Genomic DNA, 11664 nt, shown 5'->3' on the forward strand with positions numbered 1-11664 from the left:
AGTTCAGTTAAAGATCCAAGGTCAGTGTTTTATAAATGCTGCTTTAATGGTTTTTCACAAAGTGGTAGAATCCTTTCAACCTTGCCCACCAAAGACAACACACAAGTTCCTCTGTTCCTCTTTTCTTCAGTGATGTCACATCTGACACCCAACAAAATTTTTCATTTCATTGTTTTTAGATTAATTGTAAAATATATGTCCACTAAAGGCAGTTCGTATTTGAATTTGTAAGGTTGTGCAATCTCCTTCTTTTGTGTGCCAGTCCTAAGGCTTAGTCAGTGAGTGTCTGGGTGCTGTCCTTGCACCTTTTGTTGTTGTTGTTGTTTTTGCTCAAGGCTGGTGCTCTACCATTTAAGTAACAGCTCTATTTCGAGCTTTTTTGGTGGTTATTGGAGATAAGAGTTTCATAGACTTTCTTGCCAGGGCTTTGAACTGAGATCCTCAGGGAGGAGCTAGTATTACAGGCGTGAGCCATGCACACTCAGTTTGTGCAGCCATTTTAGAGAGTCAAAAAATCCAGTCACCTTAAGCTTCAGTTTCTTTTATTCACTTCCCCAGAGGTTCAGTTACTCACTCATGGGAACAAGAGGAAAGGTAACGTCTCACTTTAGGTCTGATCATTCCAATTAGTGGTGTATAAACAGCAAAGTTTAAGATAACTTCGCAGATTTAGTGGGTGTAGTGTGTTCAACTTCTATAGAGACAGAGGGGAAACTGACTATATTTCTCTCAGTAACACTTTTAGGTAGAAAAGTCCAAGTCATCCTTTTGACTTACAAGGCTTTTCAAAGAAAAACAAAACAAAACTAAAGAAGCTCTTGTCTAATTTAATCGAACAAGAAAACAGCTGTTTTACTGTATTCTGTGGAATCAGATTCGTTAGGATATCCTGAAAGACACAGAAAAGTTACAATTTTGTTCCAGAAATACCCAGATTCACAAGGCTCTGCTGGCAATTTATGGCAGCACGTCCCAGATCCCCTTCCTTCCTGTGAGAGCAACGACAGCATCACTGTGCAGGAGAGGGACTGAGTGAGACTTCCTGGCCCATGGCGCCCACAGTCCGCACCACAGAAGCAGAAGTAGTTTCAGAAGACAAATTCCCCATACTCCCATTTAGGAAGGCATTACTATTCGTTATCCTTCAAAGAACTGGAGTACTGTTATGGACTTAGGTTATGAAGATTTCTAGGTAAGGAAGAGTCAAACGGAACAACAAATGGATCAGGAAAGGCAGCTCTCTGTTTTGTAGCAGCAAAAGGCATATCTTCTGTGAACAGTTTTGCCCATTTCTTTGTTCACATATCTACCTGTATGTGCATTCATGCATATCTGTACCTCCATTCTTTCATTCATTCAATCACCCATAAATCATATATGAATTAGAGACCCGGACTCTGGTAGAGTCTCATACAAAGACTTGTATGCATATTTCCTGACATTGAGACATTTGTAAAGGCACGCATTTCCAACCATAGCTCTTTAAATCTGGCACTGAAAGTCCAATAAAATCTTGGAAATGCTGTCTTCTTTATATTACCAATGCCCTTGTATTCAGCATATAGCAAATGAATGTTTAGGAACACAGACTTGTGTAAAAATGTAAGCAGATAACGAGGGAATGAGTGGAGTTGGGAGAGATGGCGGAGAGTGATGGAAGGGATGATGCTGATCAACATGCATTGGGCTCATAAACTGACATGTTGAATTGAAAGAGAAACTACTTAAAGAAAATTAAAAAATGAAAATAGATGCCGTGACATAATCTTCAGAAAGCATTGCTTCTTAGGATAAATAAGTTCAAACAAGCTGAAACTATCTGAATTAGGCGTTGTTAAAGTTGTCATTCATATAAAAAGCTGTCCTGAGGCTGCAAACTGAAGTGGGAAACCAGAGAATTTCCAATGGAAAAGGAAAAGGCACCACCTCTGTGTTGAATTTTGATCCATAAATGCATCTTAGCCTGAACTCTCTCCTCGCAACCTAAGTATCACATTCATAGCAGAAGTGACAGCTGTGATTCGTACACATTAAGATTGTGGGGTTCTTCCAGCCCAGAAGCCTTTGCTATCATGAGTCCTTTGGGAATGGAGCTATGGATATTTGTTTTTTAATTCCAAAGACAGTTTAGAGATGGGGATGGGGGTGGCAGGCAATGTTGTATGTTGGAAAGTGACTGAGGTGACAGGAGGATTTTTAGCAACTTGTGGGTGGGTGTTCAGGGAGCAGGTGGCATTGGAAGAAGGAAGTGACTGTCAAGATTTAGTGGCATTTGGGGGTGTGTATAGGCAGGCATTAAAGAATGGGTATTCTTCTTTAAAGAATAAAAACACGTTGGTATCCTCATAAAGAGAGGTGTAATCCACACATTTGGTATTCTATTATACTGCATTTCTCTTTGGCACTCTATGCACTTTCAGAAAAAGAGCTCTAAGAGTTAGCAATAAATAAGAACAGTAATCCATGTGCAGAGTATATTGACAAACTGTGAAGGTTAATAAAATCATGTATGACTGGAGACCAGGGATATGGTAGGGCTTGGATATATATTTACTGATATTGGAAAACATGAAGGGATACAGTTCCAACTCTAGTTCTCTAGTCTAGTGCTGAAAGAAGTCAAAGAAAGTATTGCAAATGCTGTCTTCTGCAAACTGTGTATCTCTGTATTAACAATGACTTCTTCAGGACCCCATCCTCTTTACATGGCATGCATATTCATATATATGTATGTATATATACATATGCAAACAGCATAATCAAAAAACGTGAATAAGTCAAGTGTAGTGGTAGTTTACAACTGTAATCACAGCTATTGAGAGGCAGAAACAGGAGGATTGTGAATTCAAGGCCAGCCCAGGCAAAGGAGCAAGACTCTCTCTCAAAAGCAAAATAAAGACAAAAGGGCTTCTATCACTCAAGTGATAAAATTCTAACATCAAAAGTGTGATATCCTGGGTTCAGTCCAGAGTACATCAAAATAATAATAACAAAATAAAAATAAAAACCACACACTACCTCCAAAATTTTCGTCATGTAGTTTGTACATTTTTGAGTAGCTACCAGGGGTGTTTTCCATTTTGTTTTGTTATTGTTTTGTTATTTGTACTGGGGCTTGTACACACAGTCTCGCACTCTTCACTTGGCTTTGTTTGCACATGGCTACCACACTACCACTTGATCCACACCTCCACTTCGTTCTTTTTTGCCAGTTAATTGAAGATAATCGTACAAACTTTTCTGCCCAGGCTGGTTTTGAACCTGGATCTTCAGATTTCAGCCTCTTGAGTAGGTAGATTACAGGTGTGAGCCACCAGTGCCTAGGTGTTTTGAGGCAAAGCATTGGCCTTATGTTTGTATTGTTTCAGATATGGAAAAAGTTCATGTCAGTGCTTTAGGTTGGTATGAGAGGCATCATGGAACCGTGTCTCAAATTAAGTGAAGCTGTTTCAGTGTGCTTTTATGGCGTTGCCCATCCTTTAAAGAATATGACCACTCTGATATGCACAATAAAATTTTTGGTTCCTGATTATAATCAACCAGATACCAGCCTCTTTTAAGATTAAGAGAGAATAAAAGTTCTGCTTGTTTCCTTTGGATAAAACCAGAATGCTAACTTCTGCCTTCTCAACTTCCACAAGACTGTATGGCTGTCTTCAGTAAGTAAAGTTAAACAGCAAGGCATTGGTGGCTCATCCCTATAATCATACCTACTCAGGAGGCTGAGATCCGAGGATCTGGATCAAAGCCAGACCAGGCAGAAAAAAATCTGTGAGACTCCCATCACCAATCAACCAGCAAAAGGCAAAATGTGGACTTACGGCTCATATGGCAGAACACCAGCCCTGACTGAAAGAGCTACTTGAGAGTTGGACTCCATAAATTCAATCTCCAGTACAAGAAAGAAATAAAGAAGGAGAGAGAAGTGGGGAGGGAGAGAGAGAAGGAAGGAAGGGAAAGGAAGGGAAGAAGGAGAGAGACAGAGGGAGGGAGGAAGGGAGGGAAGGAAGGAAGGAAGGAAAAGAAGGAAGGAAAGAGAGAAGGGGAGAAGGAGGGAGGGAGGAAAGGAAGGAAGGAAAGATTAAACAACAAAATTGTGGAAATTGTGAAAAAGCCATACTTCTTGAATGCAATGACATTACAAAGACATTTCTAAAAATAGCTAACCTCTTTTTCTTGCTAAAAGCAACAGTATTAAAACTTTTGGGTCAGGGGCTGAGACTGTTGAAGGGGGTGAAACTGATTTTACTCACAAACTACTTTGTTAAATGGCAACTTCTTTGTATCACTATTTAAAGATTTTAAAAAAAACAGAAAAGACTACAACCTTTGGATAAACAGTTTTCAGAATTCAATGAAATGTTTAAAGACAAGCATGTTGCTTCTGATATGCAGGTCACCCTAAAAACATGATAGAGTTCAAATATCGAAATACGTTATCAGTTCTACTTGAAATAGATGTGTTGTGTTTTAAATGCTAGACCTTTGTAAAAATCACATAGCAGTGGAGAAATGGAGTACTGAAAACAGCATTGACTTAAACATTTGTTGATCAGGTTAAGGAACAATTGAGGTCATCTGTGTGGAAAATCACCAATTATGGTGAGAGAGTGCTGGAAACAGCACTCTGGAAACTGCCTACTTTGTTCCTCAAAGGAGCCTTGTTCAGAATGCATGTATCTTAGAAATAACAAGGGCATCTCCTGCTGCTCTGGGCATTGCAAAAGCCTCCTAGGAATAAAGTATACAGGGCTCTGACGTAGTTTGTATTGGGATTTCTCAAAGTTACCATAATGAGGTATTTTCCTAGTGCCTGGAACTGGCTGAACTATTTTTGTGTTAGCTAGGTGCTGCTGGCTCACATCTATAATCTGAGCTATTCAAAGGCTGAGAACTGGGGATCAAGGTTTGAAGACCACCTGGGCAAAAAAAGTGTGAGACTCTGATCTCCAGTTAACCTGTTAGAAGCTGAAAGTGAAGCTGTGGCTCAAGTAATAGGGTGCCAGGCTTGTTGAAAAACCTGAGAGCTTGAGGCCTGGAGTTTTAGACCCAGTACCAATTTAAAATATAGAAAGAGTGTCTTTTTGTTATTTCTAATGAATTTACATTTTATAACTGAAATAATTATTTCTTGAAACTAGTCCTATTCTACGAAAAGCTTGAATATCATTTCACCAAGTTCAATGTGAAAATGATCTGCTTTGATTTTTTCCTAAGTTTTTAATTATTTTGATGCTTTTTCTTATTTTTGTCATTTCTTTTCCAGAAACTACCATTCATTAAATGCTTTCTAAAAAGAAGAAACTACTAATTTTTTAAGTACAAGTGTTAATTCACAACTTGCCTATTTTGAATAATGGATGTTAGATATTATAAAAACCAATTTAGTGGTTGTTAAATGATTTTAAATGCTTATATGCTGGTAATGAAAAGCCAATAATATGAGACACATTTCTTCATTTTCTTTCTTTCCTTTTTTGTTGTTTCGTTTTGTTTTGTTCTAGTCCTAAGGCTTGAACTCAGGGCCTGTGCATTGTCCCTGGGCTTCTTGGTTCAAGGTTAGCTTTATACCACTTGAACCACAGCTTCATTTCCTGCCTTTTGGTCCCATATTGGAGATAAGGTTCTCACCAACTTTACTGCCTAGGCTGACTTTGAACCACAATCCTCAGATCTCAAGCTCCTGATCATCTTGGATTACAGATATGAGCTACCAGCATCCAACTGAGACACGTTTCTTTTAATATCACACGTAAAGAAAATTTTAATTGTTTTCCTGAAGTGGCTTTTTTCTACCTGATACATATTATAATATAGGAGACCTTATGAAACAATGTTTTCTTTGTAACAAATATTCCATTTGATTTTGTGATTTGAGCAGAGATACTAGTTTGCATTTTAAAGTTTATATTCAGAAATACCAATGGATTATGATTTGCTATAACATCCCAAATAAACTAGTAATGCAGTACCTCTATTTAATATAAATACATTGGCTCAGAGTATTCATAATACTTCAAAACATTGTTATAACCAGTAAGACAATGAACTCATTAGTCAGAAAAATGAAAGAAGTCTAGGCCACATAAATGATGGTCATAGTTCCTTTATCATCATATTCCCATAACATTTTTTGTACTTTTAATATATATATATATATATATATAAAACTGAAGAATGTAAGAGAAGGCTGGTAGTTTTAAAGAGAATATAGTGCATGTGCATATGGCTCAAAGCACAAGAAATATTTGAAAACAATATTTGGGGTTCACTAATGGTAAGCTCTATTTTAGTTTTATCACCTGTAAAATGAAAAATAGAAATAGGTTGTACCACCCTTTCTATTGTTTGCATTCCTTTCTTAGACTCTGTCTCCCTGTGTACAGGAATTCTTTGGGAAAACTCAGTGTCCAGTTCTAGACCCATCTCTTACTGGAACTAGAGGAGAAAAATAACAGAACATGGAAAATAGTAGTCCTACATGCTCCCAGGCAGTAAAACAACCTTACGATGTTTAGAAATATCTTTCTAGATTTTTTTGCTAAATTTTGACTCATAATCTAGACCAATACTTCTATTTTATAGGCAAAACTATTAAGTCCTCAAAGTAAAGCCTAGATTCAAATGAGAATATTTCTTAACCAGAATTTAGGGCTCTTGGCCTTTATTTTTGGGAGACATGTGTAATCTTTTTAAGAATGAGATCTTTCATATATTATTATTGACATTATATAAAGTTTGTAGCTACTTGAGACAAAATGTTTGGGGAAGTCATTAATAATACCAGTTCCATGTATTATACTTAAAGACTAAGAAACACTGGAAGATTATTTGATTGCTTCACTTTATTTTTAGTCAGCTTTTCATTTTTAATGAAATATGGCACATGGGTCATTTATTTGAAAAAGGAGGTTCATTTAGCACATAGTCTTGGAAGTAAGGAGAGACACTGGTTTGCTTCTGGAAAGAGTGGGCCCAGAGGGACAGCATTTTGGCAATCCATGTAGTAGCAAACAGCTGTCTTGTGCCAGGTGCAGGAAAAGAATAGGAGGCACCAGACCTGCTCCTTTCAGATAACAGCCCTCTTAAAAAAACAGTATTGTAAAGGTGATGTACAGTTACATAAATAAAGTAATTAGTTCATTTCTTCTTGAACAGTGCTACAACCCCTTTCCTCATTTTCTTCCAGTCTCCCTACCCAACACTCCTCCACCTGGAAAGTTGTAAAGTTCTTTTCCAACATAGTGTCTAGTAAGTATCGTTGTTGAATTGGTTCACCTTTATCCCACCTGTTTCTGTGCCTCCCTTTCCCTTCTCCAAATCAGATGAACTTATATACAAGACAAAGGGTACAGAAATTAAAAAAAAAACAGTGACAACAGGGAATAAACCTAAGAAGAAAACAAAAAGAAATAACTGAAAACAGTACACTAAAAAACCACTTGTTTCCATTTCTTGGGTTAATTTTGATCAGCATCATTTTATATGGTCATATGCACAGAGCTGTTGAGCTACTGTGATCCTCTGCTAAGAATATCCTAGATATTTTTGGGGGGGTCCAGTCGTGGTGTCTGAACTCTGGGCCTGGGCACTGTCCCTCAGCTCTTCAGCTCAAGGCTAGCGCTCTACCACTTGAACCACAGCACCCCTTCCAGCTTTTTTCTTTTTGCTTATGTGGAGCTGAGGAATCGAACCCAGGGCCTCATGCATGCAAGGCAAGCTTTCTACCACTGAGCCACCTTCCCAGCCCCCCTAGACATTTTCTAGTTATTACAAATGAAGAAAACTATGTGGCCTGTGTTTCCTTGGGTCTGGATTACTTCATTTAATATATTTTTTTCAAAGTCTTTCCAGTACCTTATGAATGAGGCAGTGTTATTCTTTCTGATGGAAGTATAGAATTCCATTGTGTATATATACTACATTTTCTTGATTCATTCATCTACCAAGGGGCATCTGAGTTGGTTCCATATCTCAGCCATGGTAAATAATGCTGCAGTGAACATGGCTATGCTGGTATCTTTAGTGTGGCCTTATTTGTAGTCTTTAGGGTAAATGCCCAAGAGTGGGATTGCTAGGTTATCAGGGTGCTCTATGTGGAGTCTTTTGAGGAACCTCCATACTGCTTTCCAGAGTGGTTGAACAAGTTTACATTCCCACCATCAATGTAGTAGACTTCCCTTTTGCCCACATCCTCACCAACATCTGTTATTACTAGTTTTCTTGATAATGGTCATTCTAACTGCGGTAAGGTGGAATCTCAAAATTTGATTTGCATTTCTTTTATGGCCAGAGATGTGGAACATTTCTTCATGTGTCTATTGGCCATTCTTATTTCTTCTTCAAAGAAGTCTCTCTTTAAGTCTTTAGCCCATTCATTAATTGGGTTGTTGTTTCTTTGAGGATTTGTTTTGGGGAGGTTAAATTTTTTGAGCTCTAAGTATATTTTAGATATGAGGCCCTTCTGATGTATAACTAGTAAAGATATTGCATCTGTGGGTTTGTTTGTTTTTTAGTTTGTCTTGCTAGCTATGTCCTTTTCCATGCAGAAACTCTTCAGTTTAATGCAATACCATTTATCCAGCCTTTCTTTGATTTGTCGTGTTTCTGGATCTTAGGAAGTTTTTACCTGTGCCAAGGAGCCCTAACATATCCCCTATCCCTTCCTGTAATATTTTCAGGTGTTTGGTCTTACATTGAGGTCTTTGATCCATTTAGAATTGATTCTGGTGCAGGGTGATATATAAGAATTAAACTTCAGTTTTCTGCACATACCAATACCATCTGTTGAAGAGGCAGCCTTTCTGCCATCCTGTGTTTTTGGCTTCCTTATCAAAAATTAAGTGGCCGTAGGTCTGAGGGTTCATTTCTTTCTTTCTTTCTTTCTTTCTTTCTTTTTTTTTTTTGTCGGTCATGGGGCTTGAAAGCTGGGCCTGAGCGCTGTCCCTTAGCTCTTCAGCTCAAGGTGAGTGCTCTACCACTTGAGCCACAGCGCCACTTCTGGTTTTCTAGTGGTTTATTGGAGATAGGAGTCTCCTGGTCTTTCCTGCCCGGGCTAGCTTTAAACAGCGATCCTCAGATCTCAGCCTCCTGAGTAGCTAGAATTACAGGTGTGAGCCACTGGCACCTGGCTTGAGGGTTCATTTCTGGATCATCAATTCTATTCCATTGGTCCTCAGGACTGCTCCTATGCTAAGTACCAAGCTGTTTTTATAACTAGGGCTTTGTAATAGAATTTAAATTTTGGTATTGATATACATCCAGTACTGTTCTTCCTGCTAAGGATTGTTTTTGCTGTTCAGGGTCTTCTATTATTCCATACAGTTTTTTGGATAGCTTCTATATCATTGAAGAATGTTGTTGGGATTTTGATGGCCATTGTATTGAATTTATAGATAGCTTTGAGCAGTACTGTCATTTTCTTGATGGATAACAACCTTGTTACCAAGAACTAAGAAAGAATCACACAAGAATGACCTCATGGCCTCATGACCATGGACCTCTAGTAGACCTGTCTCCCCAAGATGAAAAGCCCTATCACCATCACCCCCAAAACCCTGATGGAGCCTGGGTGCATAATTAAACCACACACTCATGGTTTCTCTGCACAAATTATCAACTTAAAATTTGTCTTTAAGATATTCCTTTTAGATATGAAAATATGTGATTTGTTTGATTAATAATAACCATTTTTACTATCAAATTTTCACCTTAGCCTATTTCTTATCTGGCAATTGTTTCAATTGTTTATTATGTTACTTACCTTATCATGAACAGAAATTTATCTGAAGTATATTTTTCTAGAAGTTACTGATGGTCATGCACTGATATTTTTGTGTACCTCTATTTGTCTGATGTGTGTGTATGTGTAGTGTGAATATGTGCATGTCTCTGTGTGATGTTTTTGTATATGTATGCACATGTGTGCATGGTAGGTGTGTGTGTATATGCGTGCATGTATATGGGGCAACTTGTGTGTATCCCCAGGTGTACTTTGCATACTTACTTTTCTAATTTTGAAAAAATATACAACTTGTTACTTTTGTCTCTCTGTCTGTCTGATTGTGAAAACAGAGTTGTGTGTTCTGGCCTTGAAGAGAGCTGTGAATATCTGAATATAGCTGCCAAAGTCAATAGATGACCTTTTGTGACTTTTACATTCATTCTATTTATTATACCCATACCAAATGTGGCATTTCTATTCAATTTTGGATAACTCAGAAAGGTTTAAAAATTATATGGCATTAAAAGGAATGTAGTATGATGTGAAATCTTTAAAAGCTATAGGATACATTTCCCAGAAGCCAGAAGTAGAGATGTGACTCAAATGGCTCAGCACCTTTCTAGAGCAGAAAAAACTAAGGGACAGTGCCCAGGCTTTGAGTTTAAACCGCAATACCAGCACAAAAAATGTGCACGCATGCACACACACACACACACACACACACACACACACACACACACACACACAGGCCACTGAAAATACTAGGTCAAAAGAATAATCTTTGAGATTTATGAATGAAAGAAATATCATCCTTTTAATGTTTAAAATTCTCCAGAGAAATATAATTTTAATCGTCAGCAGGAATTACTCAAGAGCTAGAGATGACACCTGGATATAAAGCTAAGGTTTTTTTTTATTTCAACTTTGCTTTTTTAGCTGCAGCACTGCACCCACTTGGCACTAATTATAATATTGCCACGCTTGAATTTATCTTAGACTCTGGGTGGGTAATGCAGTAGTCATGAGACATGCACGCACTCATTCTTGCAAGGTTACTTACATCACTGATGCTGTGAATGCAAAGAAGAAATTCCTGAAAAGGCAAGTTCCGCCCTGACAAACCATCACTCTTATAAAAGAAGACCTAGAAAGGGAAACGATAAAGAAGTAGCAGTGTTAATAGTTGTTGTTGCTTTTTTTTCCTCTTAAAATCTAAGGAATATAACTTTCCACAAACATCAGGCCATTGTCTTTTGATGGCTGCCATTAACCTTGTGTGTTCCTGTCAGACAGCTCCTGAGGACCCGTGAATGGGAAGGGAGGAGGTCAAAATTAAAAATGGTTGTGATTACACAATTAAATTTTGCCTAAATCATTCACCAGCTTTTGGAGAATGTATTCCCATTGAGATCACTTGGCTTAATTCTGAAATAGTAAGCCTGTTTCTTTGAGAATACATAATTCAGCAATAAAACAGTTACATACAGACTAACTTTACTTTGAGCAAATGGTTAGCTGCTAGTAACTAGAGCTTTCTTCACTTTCTGTCTACTTTATTCATGTTGCTGACATTCTCACAACCCAACTTTATTTATAGATTCAATGATTACTTTCATATGTAACCTAAATAAAGATGCTACTCTGAGGAAGCTCAAAACACAATATTTTAATGAATAAAATGCCCATTTTTTTCATAATAATTTAATGTCCATTAACAAAGTAAAAAAATCTTTTAAAGAGAAAATTTAAATTACCAATAATATAATTAACTAATAATTTCCTTGAAGTTTGTATTTTGACACATATGCCAGATGTATACCCTCTTTTGGCTTTCCAGCTTTTGATTCTTGACATTAACCATTCAAAAAAGTATTATGTAGTGTTTTCTGAAAGCATTTACCAAAAGTAGTTTGTACTTCTGTGCAGTATTAACAAATGTA

Source organism: Dipodomys ordii, unplaced genomic scaffold, assembly GCF_000151885.1.
Source record: "Dipodomys ordii isolate 6190 unplaced genomic scaffold, Dord_2.0 Scaffold313, whole genome shotgun sequence".
Taxonomy (NCBI): domain Eukaryota; kingdom Metazoa; phylum Chordata; class Mammalia; order Rodentia; family Heteromyidae; genus Dipodomys; species Dipodomys ordii.